At 42.9% G+C, this 21693-nt stretch overlaps 1 protein-coding gene across 6 annotated transcripts in view; it reads right to left on the bottom strand.

Moving 5' to 3' along the window:
• PATJ (PATJ crumbs cell polarity complex component) overlaps nucleotides 1-21693 on the bottom strand; it is a 1366227-nt gene that overhangs the window by 33157 nt on the left and 1311377 nt on the right. The window lies entirely within an intron of this gene.

Raw genomic sequence — 21693 nt, 5'->3', positions numbered from 1 at the left:
CCTACGTCCAAACTGCTGTTTATGTTATTCCAATGCGCAGGGCCTATAGGGAAAATAGGAACTACACTACATGGCACCCAACGTTTGGTAAGGCGATAAAACTAACGCAAGACGTTAGAGTAACTCAGTCGTGCTTTTTCACACATTTCTCCCGTAAATACTCCAATAGACGTCTGGAGTGGGTGAAAGGTTAAAATCCGCCGGAACTTAGTAGGAAGAGATTCCTATGTAGAGTTTCTGGTTTAGTCAACGTTGAAGGATACAGTGTTCCAAAATATTATGCACCTAATCTTTTGTTTCCTTGGAAACCTGCTCTGCAAATTTTCATTAAAACAATGTCAACTAACGGCGACAGCAACGAAACCGATGAAGCTGCAGTAGATGCGAATCAACGGGGTTTCGATGTTACAGGGTTTAATGAACCGGGTGCAATTATTATCCCGGCAAACATAAGAAAAACTATAACTTTAAAACTTATAGAAAACGGACTGTCATCACGAGGTGGTACAGTCATTTTCGTGATAGAGGCACACGAATATCGGCAGACAGAGGAATTCTATTCATGGATAAACTTTCAAGCGGCAAACGCTACAACACACGAATTCCATTATTACAAAATAAAGGAACAACCGGAAGAGTATACTCCTTTCGAGGATATTGAAATACCACTAAATTACCAAAAGCACCTGCTCTGGTTTAAAGGCGCCCTAAAACATAATGATCACATCACCAGGCTCGGTCCACTAGGTAGACCAGGAGCAACGTGGCCGGTTCTAGCCAGCTACACACCACATCCAGACATTGATAAAATGTCGCACGAAGAACTTTTAGCACAGCTAAAATTACTGATTAAAATTCACAGACAGTTAGTCCAATATGTAATGCGGACAGCAACAGTCCAACCAGCTGTTAATATTCCACAGCTGACCCCTCATCAGGGGAACACAAATAAAATTACACCACAGAACATACAATCATGTCGGGGAAAAACACCCACAAAACGGGAACAAATTCCATTCTGGTTAGCACAGATAACTCAAATAGAGGCAGTATTCCCGAATACTACCCCTATTGAGAAACACAGAATTCTGACTATCTGCCTTACAATGGGGGTCGCACCACATGTGGAGGTCTGTGACACTTGGGGCACAGTCTTTGCTTCCATTTACACAAAAACACATGGTGTGCCGTCCATGGCGGTAATACCAGATGTGCTAAAACAAATTCAGAATGAATACGGTCCAGAACCTGCTTTAACTCTTGGTATGAAATTACTGAAAGACTTCAAGCAGGTCTCGGCTATATTATTAGCCAACATAGAAGGAGAAGCAGCATCTGTGGTGATCCACCAAAAATTGAAAGAAACAGATATAACAGATCAACCAATTGAACTTGCCAGAATCATAAAAAAATGCTATGAAGAACTAGGTAGAGATAGTTTGGGTGGGAAACGAGTAAAACCCCAACTACTTGAAAATCCTGAAAAATTATTTATTAAAAATAATCTAAACACTCCTAAAAAGAGCTGGGATGGAAATAAACAATCCACTCCCAAAGAAAAAGGTTTCCAGTCCAGAGGAAGGTCTCCTCGACGGAGAGAAAGAACTCCGAATCGAGAACACCAGTCTCCCCAAAGGGAGCCCTCTGAAAAAAGATACAACCTTAAAAATAGGGATAATTTGAAAAAGCCTGATAGATATCAAGATATTGATACACGTCCCTCTCGATCTTTTTCGCAGAAATCGGAAAGAAGAGGACGATCAGAACACAGGGAAGAGCACGCCAAGTCCAAAGACAAGGAACCTGCTCAAAGTAAAAAATTACAATTTCCAAGAAAGAAGGTAGCCAGTATTAAAGTAATCAAACATGCCGAGGATACTGAGGACGCAGCTGAAAAACGGAGAGTGGGCACAGACAATGCTAGACAGCGCAGCAGAAATCAGCATAGCTCGCAAGATCCTGATGAATCTTCTGGAGACAGTGGACACAAATGAATACATTCAAGTAGAAACTGCAGATACCAGAGTTAGCGAACCTCATAAAGTATACGAAATAACATTGCGTATAGAGAGAGATAAGACTAGGAAAATAAGGGGTCTGTTTTGGGATAACCTCTCAAAAGGCTATGACATCCTGTTAGCTGAGAAAGATTGGCCCCCAGAGTTTGTCAGGGAGTGCCCTCATGGCGAAGAAATGATTATGCCTGCTTTCTCAAATCATATTCCAATTCACACTAAATATATATATGCAAGGAAATGTGCAGTAGCCCAAGCACCTGCACTATATAAAAATCATGTAGGATGGGATGAGGACTCTCCTACTCACAAAATCCAGTTAAAATGTCAACCTACTGCACAAAGGCAGTACCCGATTAAGCAGGAAGCTAAAAAACAAGTCAGGGAGATTTTAGATCAACTTGAATACCAAGGGGTGATTGAAACATGCACCTCTCAAATGAACAATCCTTTGTTTCCTGTCTCCAAACCAGACGATTCGTATCGTCTAGTCTTGGACTACAGACACCTTAACTCATGTTGCAAAACATTTGCGGTACAAAATTCGCACAGTGCAGCACTAATGAATAACATAGTTCGCAAAATATACAAAACAACATTAGACATTTCTAATGGATTCTTTTGTCAAAATATTGCACCAGAAAGCAGGTACTTGACCGCTTTCTCAATAATGGGGTCACAGAAAAATTTCTGTAGGCTCCCACAGGGATTCAAGAACAGCCCAGGATTATTCTCAGCCAGAGTAACAGAGTTACTACAAATGTATGATGATGAGGCATTATCTTATGTCGATGACATCTATCTCACAGACGACGACTTGGATATTCACTTGAAAAGAGTGAACACCATAATACTTGGGTTCGCAGCAGAGGGTTACAAATTCAACTTTAAAAAGTCACGAATTGCCCATCTAACTGTCCTATTTTTAAGATACGAATTATCAAGTGAAGGCAAAAGCCTAGCAGGCAACTTCTTAGAGAAGTGCGCTGTACTCCAAGCACCAAAAACGCCTAAGAACTTACAATCGATTCTAGGCTTCCTGAATTTTGGAAGAACTTACATTCTAAACTATGCAGAGAGGGTTAAACCTCTCTACGAATTAATAAAACCTGATTTTAAACCAATCAACTGGACTCAAAAACACACAGAAATTTTGAGATCACTGCAAACAGACATGTTAGCTAAAGCAAAATTAGAAACACGTGACAATACACAAAACCTTGTAATCTGGGTCATCCCAGGAAGATGCGGATTCACGTACCTGACCTCTAATGAGGGAGAAACGGTACCATTAGCTTACAAATCACATTTGTACACACAAGCAGAAAAAACATTCAGTCTTACAGAAAACACTGTAAAGGCAGTTCAAACTGCTGTAGCAAGAGAACGAGCCCTAGCCCAAGGCAAAAGAATAACTGTTTTCACAGCAGAATCAGCCTTCGAGGCGCTATTCAGCCCAGTAAATCTAAAAACAGTGGCACTAGATCCGAAATGGATACAGTGGGAAAAGTCTCTTGATGCAGAAGACGTGACATACTATTTTGTCCCGAGCATGAAAAAACTGATTGATTTAAAATATGAAGAAGAATATCCTCTGCCAATTGAAATTCTGCCTCTCCAACAATACTCTTGTATAATCTATACAGACAGATTTGTACAGCATTACAATGTAGATGATAAATCCTACAATGCAGCCTGCGCGATTGTTAAAGGTCGCTGGCTCTGCGGTAAATTCAGACCGAAAATAACAAAAACTGAATCACTGAGAAAATGTTCGGCTCAGCGAGCTGAAATTAGATCTTTAAAGATGGCGCTTGAAAATGCCGAACGTGAATTCCCGACACTAATCGTGTGCGATTCGCATTTTTGCGTCAATTCTTACAATAATGATTTGCAGAACTGTGTTCAAAATGATTACAAAGATGACACAGGTGCCACAATCGAGCATAAAATGCTTTAGAAACAGATAGTTCTTTTAAAGAAAGAACTACAAAAGACTCACGTGATACACACTCTGAGTCATCAACGTGATGGCGTTCACGTTGCAGGGAATTCATTGGCTAATACAGCCACAGCGGAAGCAACTAAACCGGCTTCCGTAGCCACAAAAAAGCGTTCAGAAAAATACATAGACGGGGAAACCATGCTGGCGGTAAAAACGTCTTCAAAAGGCAACTGTGCAGCACTACCTGTGAACTATCCACTCAATTATACATACGTAATTGACGCAAACTCCGTTCCTTTTGCTCGAATCCCTGGAGTGGGGGATAGGGTAATTCCAAACACGAATCGGAGAACCTTTTTAATAGCAGACGCACACATGGGTGTAGGTCCAAGGCACAAACAGATGAAGGAATCTCTGACAGAATTAAAATCAGAATACTAGTGGCCGGGGATGAGCCTGCAACATTACAAATTTGCAAAGAGCTGTCCAGACTGCAACAGAGAACGCAGTAACGAGCCAACCAGAGTAATTCCATGGCCATTTCTGTAGGTAGCATAAGGCTATCTACACATGAAATCCAGCGTCCTATTAATTTCGAAGACTAAAAACACTTAAAAATGTGGCCCCAGCGCTCGGCTGACGCCAGAACTGTTATAAAAGATTTGCGAATCTTTATCGGCACATACGCAATTGCCATGCTTCATTCTGACCAGGGTCCTGCTTTTAGCTCTCGAGCTTATAAGGAGGCTCTGACCAGCATGGGCATTGGGTTGCGGTTCTCTTGTCCCTTCCATCCTGAGGATAAACGGGGTTGTGGAAAGAAAAAACTGAGACATAAAGCAATCTATAACGCCAAAGGTATTAGGTTCGGGTGATGGGTGGGTCCAGCATTTAACAAGTGTCCAACGTAGTCTTAATAACTTGCCAAGAAATTCTCTAAAAGGTTTCAGCCCGTATGAACTGTTGTTCGGAACTAGAATGTATGTTCAGGACTTAGATAGTCATGCTTCAGTGGTGGAAGATAAGAAAAAATGCTTTGACATCAAAGATCGTTTGGCTGTTTTACAGGACTTAAATGAAACAAGAAAAGCCCTGAGCAACAAAGTTAAAACAGCAGCCAACAACCACTGAAGACACACCACCTGTCCCAGCAAGACCTGTCTGGATTCCAAAGATTGGGGATCTGGTCAGAGAGAAAATAGTGGTGAAGAAGGAATTTGGGCCTTCTTACGGAAAAGCAGTACCTGTCTTAGCAATCAACGGAACAAGATCAGTTGCACTACCGCCCCTTGCTGGTAAAAAGGAGAACCGAGTTGTATCAATCGACCTGGTAAAACCACAATCATGTGGCCAATAATAAGTAGTAGGCCCAGTGGACTCCCAAGAAATAGCAGAATGCCAACATTTGCTACAATCCAAGAGGTTCAAACTGAGAGACTAATCACATTTGATAAAAATGAAGTGAATAAAAAAGGACTATGCAGAAATGACATGGAACTTGTGCCTCTTGAAACCCAAATTGAAACAGTTTGTCATGAAACACCAGTCTACAATGATGTAGCATCAGAATGTGCTAATGAAAGGCAAATTGAAAAAACAATTCCAACAATTGACAGAACTGCATCTGGCTACTTCATCAATTTCGATAACTTTTCTGAAGATCAAAGCGACCCTGAAGTAACGCCAGCAACAAAGACTTTTAAAGACAAAGCAACAGAACTCTTTCATCAACTCAAAGAAACCTATCTTATTTCTCCATGGTTAGAATTTTGGATTGTGCGAGGGGTATTTTTCCTCCTGCTTTGGCTCATCATGGTACTTTGTTTGGGAAAATTCATTGAGGGAAAATGCAGTACAATGGACACAGCAAGTCAGAACATCAACTTAGTTCTGAAGCCACACAAGTTATCTCACATCGAGAAAAGAGAACTATCATGAGTGAATGTCACAGCCATTCCAATACCCGGTGGGGTAGTTTGGGACAAAACAGATTACGAAATATATGGACCGGTCGAACTCTTGAAATATCCTCATCAGTTTAAGGTTTCATTAAGTGACTTTGTAAAACCAAGTACATTCTCTGATGATTGGGACTTAAAGTATAAATAATATGATGTCAGATTTAGTTATGTCAGCAAAATTTACAGAACATGATTATTTGCAAGGTTCATCGAATTATGAACAGATGTATTGCACCCATTATGCGGACCACTATTTGCATAAATCTGCTCAACCAAGAAATGTTTTTCAACATAATCAATGGGAACATTGTGCTACTCCACCTAAAAGCAATTCAAAAACATTCTATGAGAAATTCCAATACTTCTCAGGGTTTAACACAAGTGATGCAGAAACATTTTATTATAAACTGTTTGATAAAACAGGGACAAAAACCATGCTGACAAATACTAAATTGATATATTCAGAAGCATTTTATGAAAAAATGATTACATTTGGTTTTGATTTCTGGAAAAACAACATTGAAACAAAAACCATCTAGTGTACAAAAGATTGGCAGGTACAAGGCCTAGAAGCATTATTTCGAGCCTGCATGATCCCAGAACAAATAATGTTCTTGAATGACACCATTCAACAAACTACCTGTTTTGGCCTAGCCAAAATCAAAGAATTAAACAAACCGTCTATTCCAAAGCCAATACCGGATAACACAACCACAGATATTGAGATAGACGTATCCGAGATTTTACAACAAAACATAACACATCCTGATTGGAAAAAGTGGTTAATCTGGCCAACAGACACAAATAAATGTCAAGATAGATTCCTGAACAAAATACAGGGGTTAAAAATGACCAGACCAGACCCTAGATACTCCCAGAGACAACATCCAGGGATAGTAACAACATACAGTGTAGGGAAACTATGCCTTGAATGGTTACAAACATTCACACTGGCACAAATTAAGCAACACTTGTCTTTACTTAAAGCTGGTTCTGACTTGCGCGATTTCATAATGGGACCACGCAAACAGCGTCAAAAACGTTTCATAGCGGCCAGTATATACGCTGCTTACAACGAGGCATGGAAAGTGACTCAAATTGAGACAGCAGAGAAAATACGAGAAATTGATCGTATTAATTTGGAAAAATCACTTTCTGTTGTGGACAACGGGTTAATGACTCGGTCCTCCAGAATATATTCACTGGACAGTATTGTATCATCTGCTATAGATATAATAGATCATGACTTGCTATTGTTACAACATGGTCAGTCCCAATTACGTTCTATTGTACAGCTAGGCTGGACGTTGCAAAACCTCCGTTCCGGCTATGTGCCCTGGCGTTTAATCAACACAACGTCATTGTTCTCTATCTTTAACCTTACTGATAAACAAATCAGTTTGGCACAGAAAGGAGCAGACTATACGATTCTGAGCATTGAAAAACTTGAGAGATTACCATTGACAATGTCAGAAAGACCTGTCATTGAATGGATAATACACGGAATTATCACAATTCCGATAACAACTTTCCAATTTAAAAAATGCCAAGAGAATATATCAGCAGGCCAGTATGAAAGGTTGGGTAAAGGGTATATTAAAACAACATGGAAATTACCTTATACACACACATGTTATAGTGACAAAAACCAGAATGTATTTCTTAGTGGTAATAATTGTAAACAATCACTGAGCGGTATACTTCTGTGTCAGGGTATTAATTTACATGGGGCCTGTGAGGGGACTTCAAATAACCTTTCATGTCACCAGCACGGCACACCTGCAACATAGATAGAGCCATTCTTTAGACAACTTTCTAACGGGAGTTACGTTCTAATAATGGATCACAGCTGTTGTGGCTTGGTGCCAGGGAAAGAATATCTCCTAAGCGTCAGTTCCATGGTCACTTGCTGTATGCAAGCATTGTATCCTAACGGCCCTGGAGACTCAGAGGCGACGATTTGGCCTCAGTTGAATATCTCTTCTATACGAATTGATACTTTAAGCAGAATGAAGTCTGTGCTTTTACAGACAACAGTGCCCATCACGTCATCAAAAGAAACGTATGATCTTCAAGTTGCAAGGACAACGGCAGAGATACATACACTTTTATCAACTAATTGCCCCGTGCATTTCACTAAAATGCTCAGCCAAACCCTAAATATGTCAGATGCCAGTGGTATCTCGAATGTATTTAAGACAATTTTTTCGGGACTGTTATCACCCTTCGAAGCAGTCCTGGGGCATCTTTCCCAATTTTGTCCATTCGGTTTTTGGTGGCCTACCACTACTTTTGGGACTCGTAGCAGGAATCTTATTTTTGACTCTTCTGCTCCGATATGGCAAGCCAAAACGCAGACATGACTCCGGCAACAGTGGAAGAAACGATCCTAGCAATACGCTACCGGGACCGCATAAAGGTTTGGATTAGCCCAGCTAAGAGATCTGAATATGACCTAGGTTCTTTCATTCAGACCTATATGGCAGAACTGCATCTTACCTGTGCTTCGATGTATGCTATGCAGAGAAGAATGCGTGTTAGACACCTGTCTTACACTACATTCAGCAGTACAAATAGATGTCGATACTTTGCTAAGTCCAGTAACGGCTCATGCATCGTGTTGTCCCCAGCGGTTACCAATCCTGATGACGGCATTCGTTGAGACTTCTGCACTACGATTAGGTGGTGGCAGTGAAGCAAGGAATGAGAGCAACATCACCCAGGTACGACCTTCTGTGAGCATTACTGATCCTGAAATCGATGATAGCATCATTCTCACGACTGCCCGGTAACAGCCTTTTCAACCATGGTTGAACTTTCACCTGAAGCTGTAGACTGTTTTTTTGCACATCTATCTGAAGTCATGTTATCCCCTGAACCAAAAGAATAACTTTTGAGCCAACCGGCACACAGCGTTCCCCTGAACTCTGAATTCGGCCTTCAGCTTTAAAAAACAAAAGCTACTGAAAACATTTGGAACTATATTTTTTCCCTGAAACGAAATTATTTCTTTCCAAAATTCCAAAATATTTACTTTTTTTGGTACGTGTACTCTGCTTACAGTAGAACTATTCATAAAGAACAGAGCTTCTATTTTTAGATAATCTAGAGACAATATGTTACCACAGCCTCTAGCATACTCACAAGCAATTTCATTTATATGTGATGAAATAGTCTCGACCTTCTTTTCTCTACATTAAGAGACTTTTCATGCGTAATTTTCGCACATCGTTCAACTGAAGATATATGCAATTTTTTTGAATGATTACACTGCTTAAAAACGTACAGTACCTTAACATTCCTTGTATTTCGTATACAGCATTTCAAATGCAAAATGTATTTTGGGGTGGGTTGGAATTCACATGCATCTTTATTGCTTAAGTGTTTAGTAAATTGATGGACATAAAACCGTGGAGTGGGTGATGTGTTTTATCTAGGAACCCGATTCAATATTGTGACCTTATGCCCCTTACGACTATAATCAATAAATATCCCTATAATGGCATAATAATCAGAGCCATATTTCAGTAACTCGCCTCTGCAGTCCATGACACAGCAGAAGCTACTTCCTTAGATTCCTAGAGAGCACACCGAGTTCTTTCGACACACCAAACCCCCAGAAACATGGGAAAGCCCCGCTTGCTTTGTTTTGATTTGTAATAGAACTCCTGCGAGCACTGTAAGAATGACCAGTTCTTAGTGACATCTTTATTGACGTCTTATGTCCAAACCTTACGTCAAACTCGGCACCTTTCAGGTATAAATATATCAACGTTGCCTTAAGCAAACACAAGGTGGTGATTCTGGAGCAGAGCAGCTAATCTACTTTCCGAGAGCCCAGCAAAAGCGAGAAGCCCACGGACGCTGCCCCTCCTCTTTGACGCGCTGAGAAAGACGCTGTCTTTTCTCCTGCCGAGAAAATCCAGCTCCGGCGTTTCCAGCCTACCCTTACGGGTGACTGGAATATAGAGTCCTGAGAGGGAGATACCAGACCTCCTACATTCTATTACAAGGTACAGTGCTGACTAAACCGTTAGAGAGAATTCTTGAACAGATCCTTGGCAACAAACCTACTTAACTTAAATTGCTACTTACTTACTCCTTCCCACGTATTAGGCTTAGGTCAGGTACACCGGGGTAGGCGTATTTTAGAAGCACCAGTTGAGCATGTTAGCCTATGTATATATGTATATATGTTTTATCCATTTTAAAGTGTCTTGTGGCTAAGAAACCATATCGATGCTTTTACAGTATTATTTCATAATACTCCTTTTACTGTACGTACTTTACTTTACAATCAGTATTGCCATTGTGGCAATTCATTTCTCTTGCATGAGAAGGAAGACTGCTCAATAAATAATACCTTTTATTGAAAACGCCCATCTCTCTATTCTCTGCACCCTGGTGAAATTAAATATGCACAACTGACTGAGTGAAATAGCTGTCTATTGTTTCACACGACTCTAGAGATTGACTCTTATTCTGAGGGAGCAAAGTTGTCATGTTTATGCGGTTGTCGGAAGCTGAATCCCTTCTTGTCTGAGCCAGGGAAGCTGATCACTTCCTATTCAGTCAAGAAAGTTTCCAGTGACCTCTGAGCTAGCTGGCACAAACCTAAATTAAGTCTAACATAGTCAGTAGAGACCTAGAAGACCTCAGTCCTACGTCTAAACTGCTGTTTATGTTATTCCAATGCGCAGGGCCTATAGGGAAAATAGGAACTACACTACACCACAGTGGATGCTAAGTGTGGCAGCTTGTTGCCGTCTTGTACCAATGGAACAAGAGCATTTCGGGCTTCCTCCCGAAGGGAGGGTAAGAGGTGCTCCACAGAGTTCCACAAGGAGTGGGAGAAGCAGGTAAGCACACAAGAAGTGTTCAGAGAGCGCAAAGTAGCGTTAGAAGAAGGGAAAATATGCCTACCACAAGCATCAAACTTCCTGGTCTCCCTTTCTGGAGGAACAGGGGGATAAAAATCAATATTTTGCGAGGCTAAAGCAGCCTGAACCACAAAGATTTTAGGAGATGGATGTCTAAGTAGATAGCAAGGATCCTCCGGGGCCGGGCGATGTCTGTGAGAAATAGAGATATCCAGAGAGCCCTGTTTCAGGTTTAGTCCAAGCACCCAGCCAGATTTCGAAAAGACGGTCACTTTAAGGAAGTGCAGGCTCAACATTAGACAGGGCAGGGAGTAGAACACTAATTAAAGGGTCTGTTGACAATTCACCCAGAACCAAAGGAGGTGTAAATCCAGGGCAACCGAAATTCGATTGAACTTGTCCGCCAGCACGGAACATGCCTCTGTAGCCAAACCAGGAGGAGGAAGCTAGCGAAGATTATAAGCCACTGGCAACAACCAAGTCAAGTAACCAGCTAGATTGTATAGGGGGTGGTACCATGTCCAGAATTGGAGAGACATCGTCTGTAGTACTTCCACAGATATGGTTCTCAGAAGGAAAAAACCAAGGGGGAAAAATCCAGGAAGGTCGGCTCCATCTGCGCCGCATCAGACACGTGACCAAAGTCAGTTGATGCCGAGAAGGCAACACCTTGATGACAGAATAAACGTTGATGGGTGTCCACGGCACCACTAAGGAAGCTGGCAGAAAAGAGCTAGATGCTGACACTGGAGTTGGCAGGCCAGAAGCAGGAGCCGAAGGTGTGAGCTGTAATGGGCTATGCACCAGTGCCCCTGAGGTGTCAGACACAAGAGGCCGACTTGAAGCCAAGAGAGAACCCACCAGCGGAGTCACAGGCTTGACTTAATGCACTTCTGTGGCCACGAGGGAGCTCCAGAGGGAAGTGAAGAACCAAGAACAGAAAGAAGAGATTGAGAATATTGTCTCATCTGGGTCAAAGATGCCCCGGCCCCAGGATAGTGGGGCGGCGCGGGACGGACTCATGCCTCGGCACTTCAAGAGAAGAGTGGGTAGCAGCAGTAGGCGAAGTCGGGAGGCACTGCATCTTCGACCACCGGCCCTGAGACTTATCTCCAGATGTCGAAGGTCAATGACGCCCACAGGAAGGACTCCTAGAACGGATGTGTGATCAGTCCCTAGAACGTGTAGGGAAGTGAGGATGATGAGAAGACTTTGAAGACTGTGACATCTGTGCCGCCAGGAGCTTCATGCTACGTTCCCTGCGCGCTGTCGGTCAGAACTGTTGCACTCGCCAGAGTCGTGGTGCTCGCCCAGACACCACATGCGAATTGAGTAAGGATCCGTGGTGGACATAAGTCATCTACAGAACTCACAGGGATTGAACCCCAAAGACAATGAAGAAGAGGGAAAAAGGCACACTGCTCCGTCGATGAAATAACATCAAGTAGGACGAAAGCAGCCAGGAGAATTGCAGTGCAGATCGGTGTGTTAGCGTGGAAAAGAAGGAACTGACATCAGTGAAATCTTATAAGGACTCCGTTGATATCACATCAGGGACACAATGCAGCTGCGGAGTTGCTCGACGCCCTCTATCGACATGCAGAGGTACTGCTGAGAACATTTTCGGATCCAGTCTGGAGTCTGGGGAGGATTCTAAGATAAAGAATCTGCGATTAGATGTCTCTATCAAATATGCAATTCCAGCAGGAAAGATATCAGAAGGCGATAGCTTACTGGAAGTATTCTACAAGGCACTCACCCCATAGTTGAGTGACAAGTTGCTAGAGGTTTTAAGGAAGACAGAGATCTGGGTGCACTTCCTCAAAGCATGCAGGAGGGTATAAAATGTATGATGTCTGTAGGAAGTTAGCTTTGTATATACTATACCAAAGAAAGGTATTGTGTGCACAGAGTCCAGTGGATCCCCAGAGGTATAGGCTAAATTAGGTAAATACCAACAGCTCTCCTTGTGATAGTATGGGCGAGCAGTTAGGCTTATCCAGAGGGTGTGTCAAGCATTTATTGTGTTCACTTGTGGTGCCAGAGGCACTCCCATGTATTGGGACTATGTGATGATCTTTGGCTACCATTATTTTAATTGAATTTACATGTTTTAATTCACTTTGCACTTGCATTTTGTGTCTCCTTAAAGGTGCAGAGTGGGAGTGTTTCACAGAGTAGAACAGCCTTGCCAGGAACAGAACGTATGGGATATGCATTATGTGTTATATACAGTGGTACTCAAATGTGCATTATGTTGTACATTGGGAAATTAAGTGTGTGAAGCTATAGGCAGTGTTTACTATTGGCTTTGACCTGCCCTCATGCCACCTTGAATTCTGTGTAGCTTGAGCTTTGGACACACAGGTAGGCCTCCAGATCACTCAAGTTGTTTAGGCTATTCACGTTCAAGGTTGTTTCTGTACTTTTGGAGATGTTTTGTACTTTCTCAAGCGTTGCTAAGATAAGGGGTTGGAACATGTGGGCGCGCAGAAGAATAAGTGAGAACTCTTTTCCCTTTGTAATGCTTGTGGAAGTGTGGCCAACTCCAGTAAGATTCCTTGGCGCAGGGGAGGTCCTCCCGGAAACGTCTAGTGCTCTGAGATTATAAAATAGGAGTTTGTTGACTTCGAAAGCAGCATTTTGTTTTGACCTGAATGAATGACGGACACATCTAATTCACAGTAGCAGTTCTCTGCTTGCTGAATCTCTCGAGCCCGGCTGTGAATACCCCAGTCAGGAGTTGACTAAGATGCAGTTTTTGCAGCCGGTAATGTATTCTTTTTGATTATTGGCATTGTGATGTGTGAGTGTGTCTGTGTATACATTCAAGATTCCAGTGGTTATAATCATTGGGGTGTAGTTAGTGTATATATATCTTCCATGCTTTCCTTTAACAGGGTTTATTCCTTTTATCTGATTACTTGCATTCAACAGTGTTTATTTCTTGCAGCGGATGTCCAGTATTATCAATATTTTCTGCTGGTATTTTATTCCATGCATTTAACAGTTACATTTTCTTACTTATAAATGTGTTATTATTGCTTGCACATATATATATATATATATATATATATATATATATATATATATATATATATATATATATATATATATATATATATATATATATATATATATATACACATTTGAATGTTATTTCATTTGATATCTGGGAAAGCCGTTCTGTTAGAGAGTGTTGCACAAATAAATTCCACATTTTATTTTGAAAACTTCTTTCGATGTGCCTCATTTTATGAGTGTGAAATCCTTTTCCAGGTGTTTTCCTTGCTTCCCCGTGTGTGTGCCTATGTGTGGGAGAGCTGTATTTTCTATTATTTGGGAGGGCGAAGCAATACATCACCCAATCAAGAACTGATTACACATACTCAGAGACAGAATCTATACCAAAGAGGTAAGTATAAAAAGATATACTTGTATTTTATTTTATAGAACCAAGCAAGACTTGGCACAGGTAAGTAAGAACACTTTCAAATACAAAGCTGTACAGAGAACTGCAATTGTGGATTGTATTGGTATAGTTTACAGGTATGTATTACTTTTAAAACAGTTTAAAATACAGCAAGATTACATTTGGATTACTTTTCAGTTACTTCTAGATCTTGAGGTGATATACAGAGATATCACACACTGGCTGTAGTTACTTACAGGTAAGTACGACAATTCTTGATTTAAAGCACAGTTACTTTCTTTTAATACAAAAGTTCAACTCTACAACATTTTTAGGAACAAAATCATAACAACATTGGTTTCTATGGAGAAAAGAAGGTTATTGGTTTGCAGGTAATAAACGACCTGCATGAATAGTTTTGGGGTTTAGAACCAAGGTTAAGGTAGGCCCTCAATTTGAACCATCAGCGGCATGGGTGAAGAGTGCAGGGTCCAAATGTTAGCCAATGTTAGCCAATAGGGCTAAGGGAGCCTCGGTGAGGGACTGCTCACAAGCAGACCACTTGGCTGGGGGAGCAAAGCTCCTAGGGATAAGATCAGTACTGCATGGGCCAACAATCAGCACAGGAGCTGCCCCACCAGCGGTACAGGGGCGGCTGGGCGCAGAGTGCCAAGGCGACGTCGAGCACCCTGTGGATGTCAATGGAGATCCCCGGTTTGGAAAAGATGCTGCAGGCTAGGGCATGGAGGCTTCCTGGGGCGACCACCCGCTGGAGAGGAAATTTGCGATCTTGGGGGATGCCTGGACACCATTGGTTGGGCCACCCAAGGCCGTGGGGCATTGGGTACAGGGGTGTCTTTTGGTAGCGGGTTCTACTTACCGTGTCCGGTCACGGATGGGGGGACACTTCAGGTTTAGGCTGCAAGCATTGGTTTGTAGCTTGAGGGAGGGCAGGGATCGCCAAATCACAATCGCTGGAGACCTCCTCGTGGAGCTGAGCCATTCAAACTCGGACCATTGGATGCAGAATGGTGCAGAACCGCAAAGTCGCCAGATTCCGGGTTCTGTGTTGGAAGTCTTTGCTTGAGCAAATCCAATGCTCACAGGAGACAGTATCTTTAATTTGAGTGCAGGGCAGGTCCTCCTGGCTCTGGGGGACTGCTGGCTGCCGGACACACCGGGGTTCTTGCTGTAGGCAGGTTGAAGTCGAGACAGGCCGGTAGAGCTGGGACCAAAGAAGTAGGTTGTCTTGTTCTTCCTGGGTCAGCAAGGCTCTTCGTCCTTCTTCTTTCTTCCTGGAATCTGAGGAGGCAAGGTTCAGGGTCACCCCTAAATACTAGATTTAGGAGTGTTACAGAGGTGTGCAGGTCGGGACTTAATGGGTCCCTTCGTTAGGGTGGATACACCCCCTATTATGCCACCCTGCAGTGGGAGAGGGGCATGAGACTAATTGGCTGGGTCCCCTCATCTCCAAGATCATCTCCAAGAGGGGACTGAGATGTGTGCTTCACCTCTTCTTCCCCACCTGAGGGCTGGGGTTGGCAAAGGTGGCACACCTCTCCTCCTAACTCGGGTTTCCCACCGACTCTCCCACCCAAATTGGGGGTGAGAACTAGTGGCAGCCAGTTGCTGGGGGCAGCAAAATTCAGGGACAGCTTACAAAGACAGCAGGCATTTGAAGCTTAACCTTTCGTGGACCCAACCCGTCCTGGGGGAGGAGTTAGGACACCTCTGCCCAGGATGGGCTTGGTCTCGGGACCCAGAGAGCAGAGGCTCTCAACGCAGGGGTCCAGAAACCTGTCTGGTGGTAGTAAACGGAGGGCAGCCACTCTGGAACCACACCAAGGTTGGTCGTTTTTCAGGGGGCATCTCTAAGATGCCCTCTTGTGTGTATTGTACATTAAATCCCACACTGGCATCAGTGTGAGTTTAATCTACTGAGATGTTTGCTACCAATCTTCCTAGGTTTCAGTTAAGCCATTATGGAACTGTGCAGTTTGTAATGACCAACTCCCACATCATATAGTCTTTATGGCTTCACTGCACTTACAATGTCTAAGAATGGGCTTGTATTTTTATTTGTATTTGTATTTTAGACTTGTAGAGCGCCTTATCACCCCGGGGTCTCTAAGCGCTTAACAGGCGAGTGAATACTGGCAGGAAGAAAACAGACTAGATATTACCCCATGCCTCTTGGAAAAGCACGGTTTTTAGCTTTTTCCTAAAAGGCAGGAGTCTGGTTTCTTTGCGCAGATTTTCAGGCAGTTGGTTCCAGGCTTTGGGCATTGTGTGGGAAAATGTCCGACCACCGATAGAGGACTGTTTGATCCTAGGACAGGTCAATAGGGCGGCGTTGGCCGAGCGTAAGTTCCTGTTGGGGGCATATGGGACAAGGCGTTTTTTGATGTATTTCGGGGCTTGCCAATATAAGGCTTTCTGCGTGATGCATAGGCCTTTGAACTTGGCTCGTTGGTTCACTGGCAACCAGTGTAGCTCCCGAAGGAGGGGGGTGGCCGGTGTCCTTCTTGGTTTATTGTATATAAGTCTGGCCGCGTCATTCATGACGATCTGAAGTCTTTTGGTGAGTTTTTTCGGAATACCGAAATACATGGCGTTGCCATAATCCAGTCGGGCTAGAATTAAAGCTGACACTGCTCTTCTGAGGGTGTCTGCCTTTAGGATCGGAGCTAGTTTGCGCAGTTGTCTCAGGAGGCCTACACAGGTGCCCACCACCGCCGAGACCTGGGCTGACATAGTGAGATTTGTGTCGATGATTATGCCAAGGCTTTTTACTGCTGTTGCCGGTACTGGGGGGTTGCCTAATTCTGAGGGCCAAAGGAGGTCGCACCAGGGGCTAGATGAGGTTGTGATCGCAAGAACCTCCGTCTTGTCCGGGTTGATCTTTAAGAAGCTTGCCGTCATCCAGTTGACGGTAAATTTTAGAATATTCTTGGACATTGTAGAGATACAGGGCTCATTTGGTCACAGTGCCATTGGTGTGCAAGGTACCTTTTACAAGGGGCTTACCTGTGGCCAGAGATATCAATTGGGGGTACAAAAATACAGCTTTTGAAAAGAACACAGTCCCGGGGAACCTGATTGGCAGGAACCCAAGGCACATTAAGTCAAAGTGCATCATGTGTCAGACAAAAAGTGGGGGGTAACAATGCAAAAAGGGGCACTTTCCTACAATATCTAAGCCAGGTGTGGACCTCAGAGACCTAAAACCTAAAACTTATCAAACTTTGTCTCTGATCAACTCAGACATCAACATCATCTGTAAAATTCTTGCCACTAGCCTAAGAATGGTGGTGGGAGATCTGGTACATGAAGACCAATGTGGTTTAATTTTGGTCTGAATACAATGGTGAATATCTGTAGACTAATGCACATGTTATATTCCATAACAGATGATGATGATGATGATGATGATGATGATGATGATGATGACAAACTCACATTGCTGTTGGTGGACCTGTGACACAGTAGGCTAGGATTTTCTACTGGTGGTCCTAAGACGTATGGCATTTGATTGAGTCTTTTGTAATTGGGTCTGATTGCTACACACAGACCCTACAGCTAGAGTGAGGAGTGGTTGATTGGTCTCAGAGATTTGGGGTATACTGCAAGGTACCAGGCACGGAGGTCTGCTCTCGCAACTGCCCTCCAGCCCCTAGCAGTAACACTCAAAATGGAGTTAGAAGGTAGGGAGATTAGGTAAGAAAACAGCACAGCTGGTTTTCTTACATGTAGACCTTTGGCTCAATAGCAGGGCTCAGGATCAACAAATGGAGGACCATCTTTTACCTTGGGTATGTTGACGAGGTGTCTCGGGGGGCAGTTGCCAGAGCTGGGGCTCAGTGGGAAAAAGATAAGTTCAGATATCTATGCATATACATGACGTCTGCAGTGGATCAGAAATATTATTACAACATGTGGAGGGTAATAACGGGTCTGTGGTATTTAATAAATGTAAGGAACACACTACCGTTATCTATCTTGGGTGGAATGCCATTGCACAAACTGTTGCTCCTGCCGCTATGCTTGTACACCTTAAAAAATTTCCCTATGCCCTGTACCTTCTTCCACATTTATGAAATTGAATGCTATATTGAATTTGCTAGTTTGGGCAGGCAAACGTAGAAGAGTAGCCTTCAATACACTGCAACATAATCAAATTGAAGGTGGCCTGTGGTTGCCAGACATAGAGCCTTACTACTATGCAGTGCTGATGCAAAATGCAACCAAATGGATGACAACGGATGACAATTGGTAGAAGAGAATGCTCAAGGGAACACACAGAGACACTACATGACTGGAACTCCTCATGAGAGGGGAATCATTTTTCCGGGGCTTTCCTTACAAAATATGCAAAAAAAGTAGGGCATATGACGAGAGTTCAGAGGCAGCCCCTCTTCCCTCGCACTTTAGACTTGTGTGCTCTCAAGATATTTCAGCACGTAGCTACAGACATATTGGTAGCACATTGGCAGGAGTAGGGCTGTCATATACTATGGGATCTATACACTGGAGAGGATTTCCTTTCCTTTGCAGAAGCACAGGAAACACCTGGGGTGAGTCCCAGACAGTTCCTTCAATTCGATAAATTGGCAGCTATCACCAGGGAGCTATGGCTGTTTTTCTGATACGCCTCCTGCCACTACTATACTGGATGCTACATTGGCACATGACATGTAGCCATCTTGTGACCCTGCTACATAATGCTCCAAAGACAGGCATAGATAATAAACCTGAATTCAGGAGTCAGAGTGGCTGGGGAAGGACTTTGGGGACCAATTCACAGACCCACATTGGAAGACAGCATTCAGCCTGGTACATGAGGTGTCTGATAATGTATGTTTCACATTACTGCATTATAATTATTTACACCACATGTTATCTGACTCCAGTGCAGCTCAGTAGGATTTATTCAGGCAGGAAGCTCGAGGTGCAGAGAAGATGGTGTCTCTTTCTACTACCTTGTATGGGCCTGGACTATAGCTACAGATTACTGGAAAAATGTGCCTGAGAAACTAAGTAGAATGACTGGGATCCCCTTAGAGCACTCTCCAGAGGGTGGTTTACTGGGCAACATTGCTAGGCCAAAAAATAGAAAATGGCAATACAAATTTGTACTGGTATTTTTAAAAAGGCATTTAGCCATTGGGTGGCTGGCCTTGGATGGTCCTAGTAAAGAAGGTTGAAGGATATTAGGAGTGGGCACTGGCCGAAGGGCACATCTGAAAATGTCTAAAAGAAACTAAAGAGATGTGGATGATTTGGAGGTATAGAGAAACATGCTGAATGTATTACTTGCTACTGTAAACTCAGTCAAGGTGTCCTTATCCCTAACCTCAATCCCTGATGAAGATAAATAAAATGTAATTGGAAGGTGTATGATGTGGGGAAATGGCCATAGCTGTGAGGGTAAACCTATGGATAACTCCATGGCAAAGAGACAATAATGCTAATTTCATGTAGTAATTCTTTTTGTTAAACAGCATTTTTGTGTTTGGGCATTGGTGACATGTCTGTTGTATTCTCATTAATGTTATTTGCTTTCCTTGTATAAACAAAAGTAAAACAAATATGTTAAAAAAAGGTATCCAGTTGACATTTTCTAAAAGTTCCTAATGAGCACCTCTAGACATTGTTCCCTAATCAGAGAACTATCACATAGCATCACATAAAAATAGTCACAGTCTGGTTGAGTAAGCCTTGTTGTACAAATATTATCAGACGTTTCATTCCCAGAGCTGTTCACAGCTTTGTGAATTATATATGTTATCTTGTCCCTTCTTTACTTGACCAGGTGATGTAACTAACTTCATAACCATTCGCCTACCTTAACAGAATACGTGTGTATTATTGTGAAGTGCAATTTGAACACCTATTGAACAAGTTACTTACCTTCGGTAACAATATATCTGTAAGAAACATATGTTAGTTAATAGTTCCCTACCTTAGAATTACCCCCAGGCGGATCCGGAGAGTTTTTCATCAGCAGTACCCCTGCGCGTCGGAAGGTGGCATTGGTTGACTCCGCGTCCGTCGTGGTCGCCGGGATGACGTTGTGGAAGAAACAAGTTACTTACCTGTAACTTTAGTTCTCCAGTATTGGTAACTTTCATAGATTCCCATTGCTTGTATCATTCCCCGTCGTCGGAATGGGAGCCTCGGTAATAATATATATATATATATACCTAGGTAAATACACCCTAATAGGTGTAAAAAGGTAAAAAATTAGGCCTAGGCCTCATTATCTTTTGTAGCCTATTGGTGTCATTATGTAAAAAGACCCAAAGTCACCTTAGCAACCAATCAGATCAGCCTCACCCTGTAGAACCTTCCTGAGAAAGCTCAGAGCCTCAGATTTTCGTAGCCGTTGCTTTGCCACATAATCACCTAGCCCTAAAGTGAGCTTTCCCAGGGGAGGCGGGTGGGCGCATGGGAATCTATGAAAGTTACCAATACTGGAGAACTAAAGTTACAGGTAAGTAACTTGTTTCTTACTCCAGTATTGGAACTTTCATAGATTCCCATTGCTTGTATCAGAGTAGATAGCAGTTAGCATACCTCAAACATTTCGTGCACAGTTACAGAATCATTATAAACTAATGACATCACAGATTATAACAACCATAAAGCAGTAACAAAGCATAATAAACGAAATGTTTGAAAAAAAACAGGAGGAGGGAAGAGAGGAAAGCTCACCTCTTATTGGAAGAGATTTCTCAGGACTGCCTGTCCCACAGCCGAATCCTCCTTTGCAGCCGCCTCCAGGCAGTAATGTCTCGTGAAGGAGTGCGTACTGCTCCAGGTGGCTGCTCTGCAAATGTCCTTTATGGATACTCCAGCAAACAGCGCCGTTGATGCTGAGATCGACCTTGTGGAATGTGCCTTCACCTGTCCTTGTAAAGGTTTGCCTGCCGCCTGGTGGCAGAACCGGATCGCACTAGTTATCCATCTAGATATCCCTTGTTTTGACAAAGGAAATCCTTTCCTTGGGGCTCCGAAAGCCACAAACAGTTGGGGTGTTTTTCGAAATCCAGCTGTGCGTTGTAGATAGAATTTCAAACATCTCTGAACGTCCAGAGAATGAAGTGTCCTCTCAGCCTGGGTTGAAGGTCGCGGAAAAAAAGATTTCAAAACCACTGGCTCGTTAAGATGAAAGTCTGTCGGTACCTTCGGAATGAACTTGGGGTTCATCCGTAGGATCACTGTATCATTCTTGAACTGCAAGAAGGGTTCTTTGATAGTTAAAGCCTGAAGCTCTCCTACTCTCCTTGCAGAGGTGAGTGCCAAAAGAAGCGCCACTTTCCATGATAGGAACTTCAGGTCCGCTTTATGTACTGGCTCAAATGGCGGTCTCATCAGCTGAGCCAGGACCACATTCAAGTGCCACACCGGAGGTGGGGGCCTAACTGGCGGAAAAACTCTAAACAGTCCTTTCAAGAATTGTTTTATTACTCTTGCTGAC

Source organism: Lissotriton vulgaris, chromosome 1_1 (assembly GCF_964263255.1).
Source record: "Lissotriton vulgaris chromosome 1_1, aLisVul1.2, whole genome shotgun sequence".
In the NCBI taxonomy this organism is placed as follows: domain Eukaryota; kingdom Metazoa; phylum Chordata; class Amphibia; order Caudata; family Salamandridae; genus Lissotriton; species Lissotriton vulgaris.
This window is presented reverse-complemented; position numbering and strand designations above follow the sequence as displayed.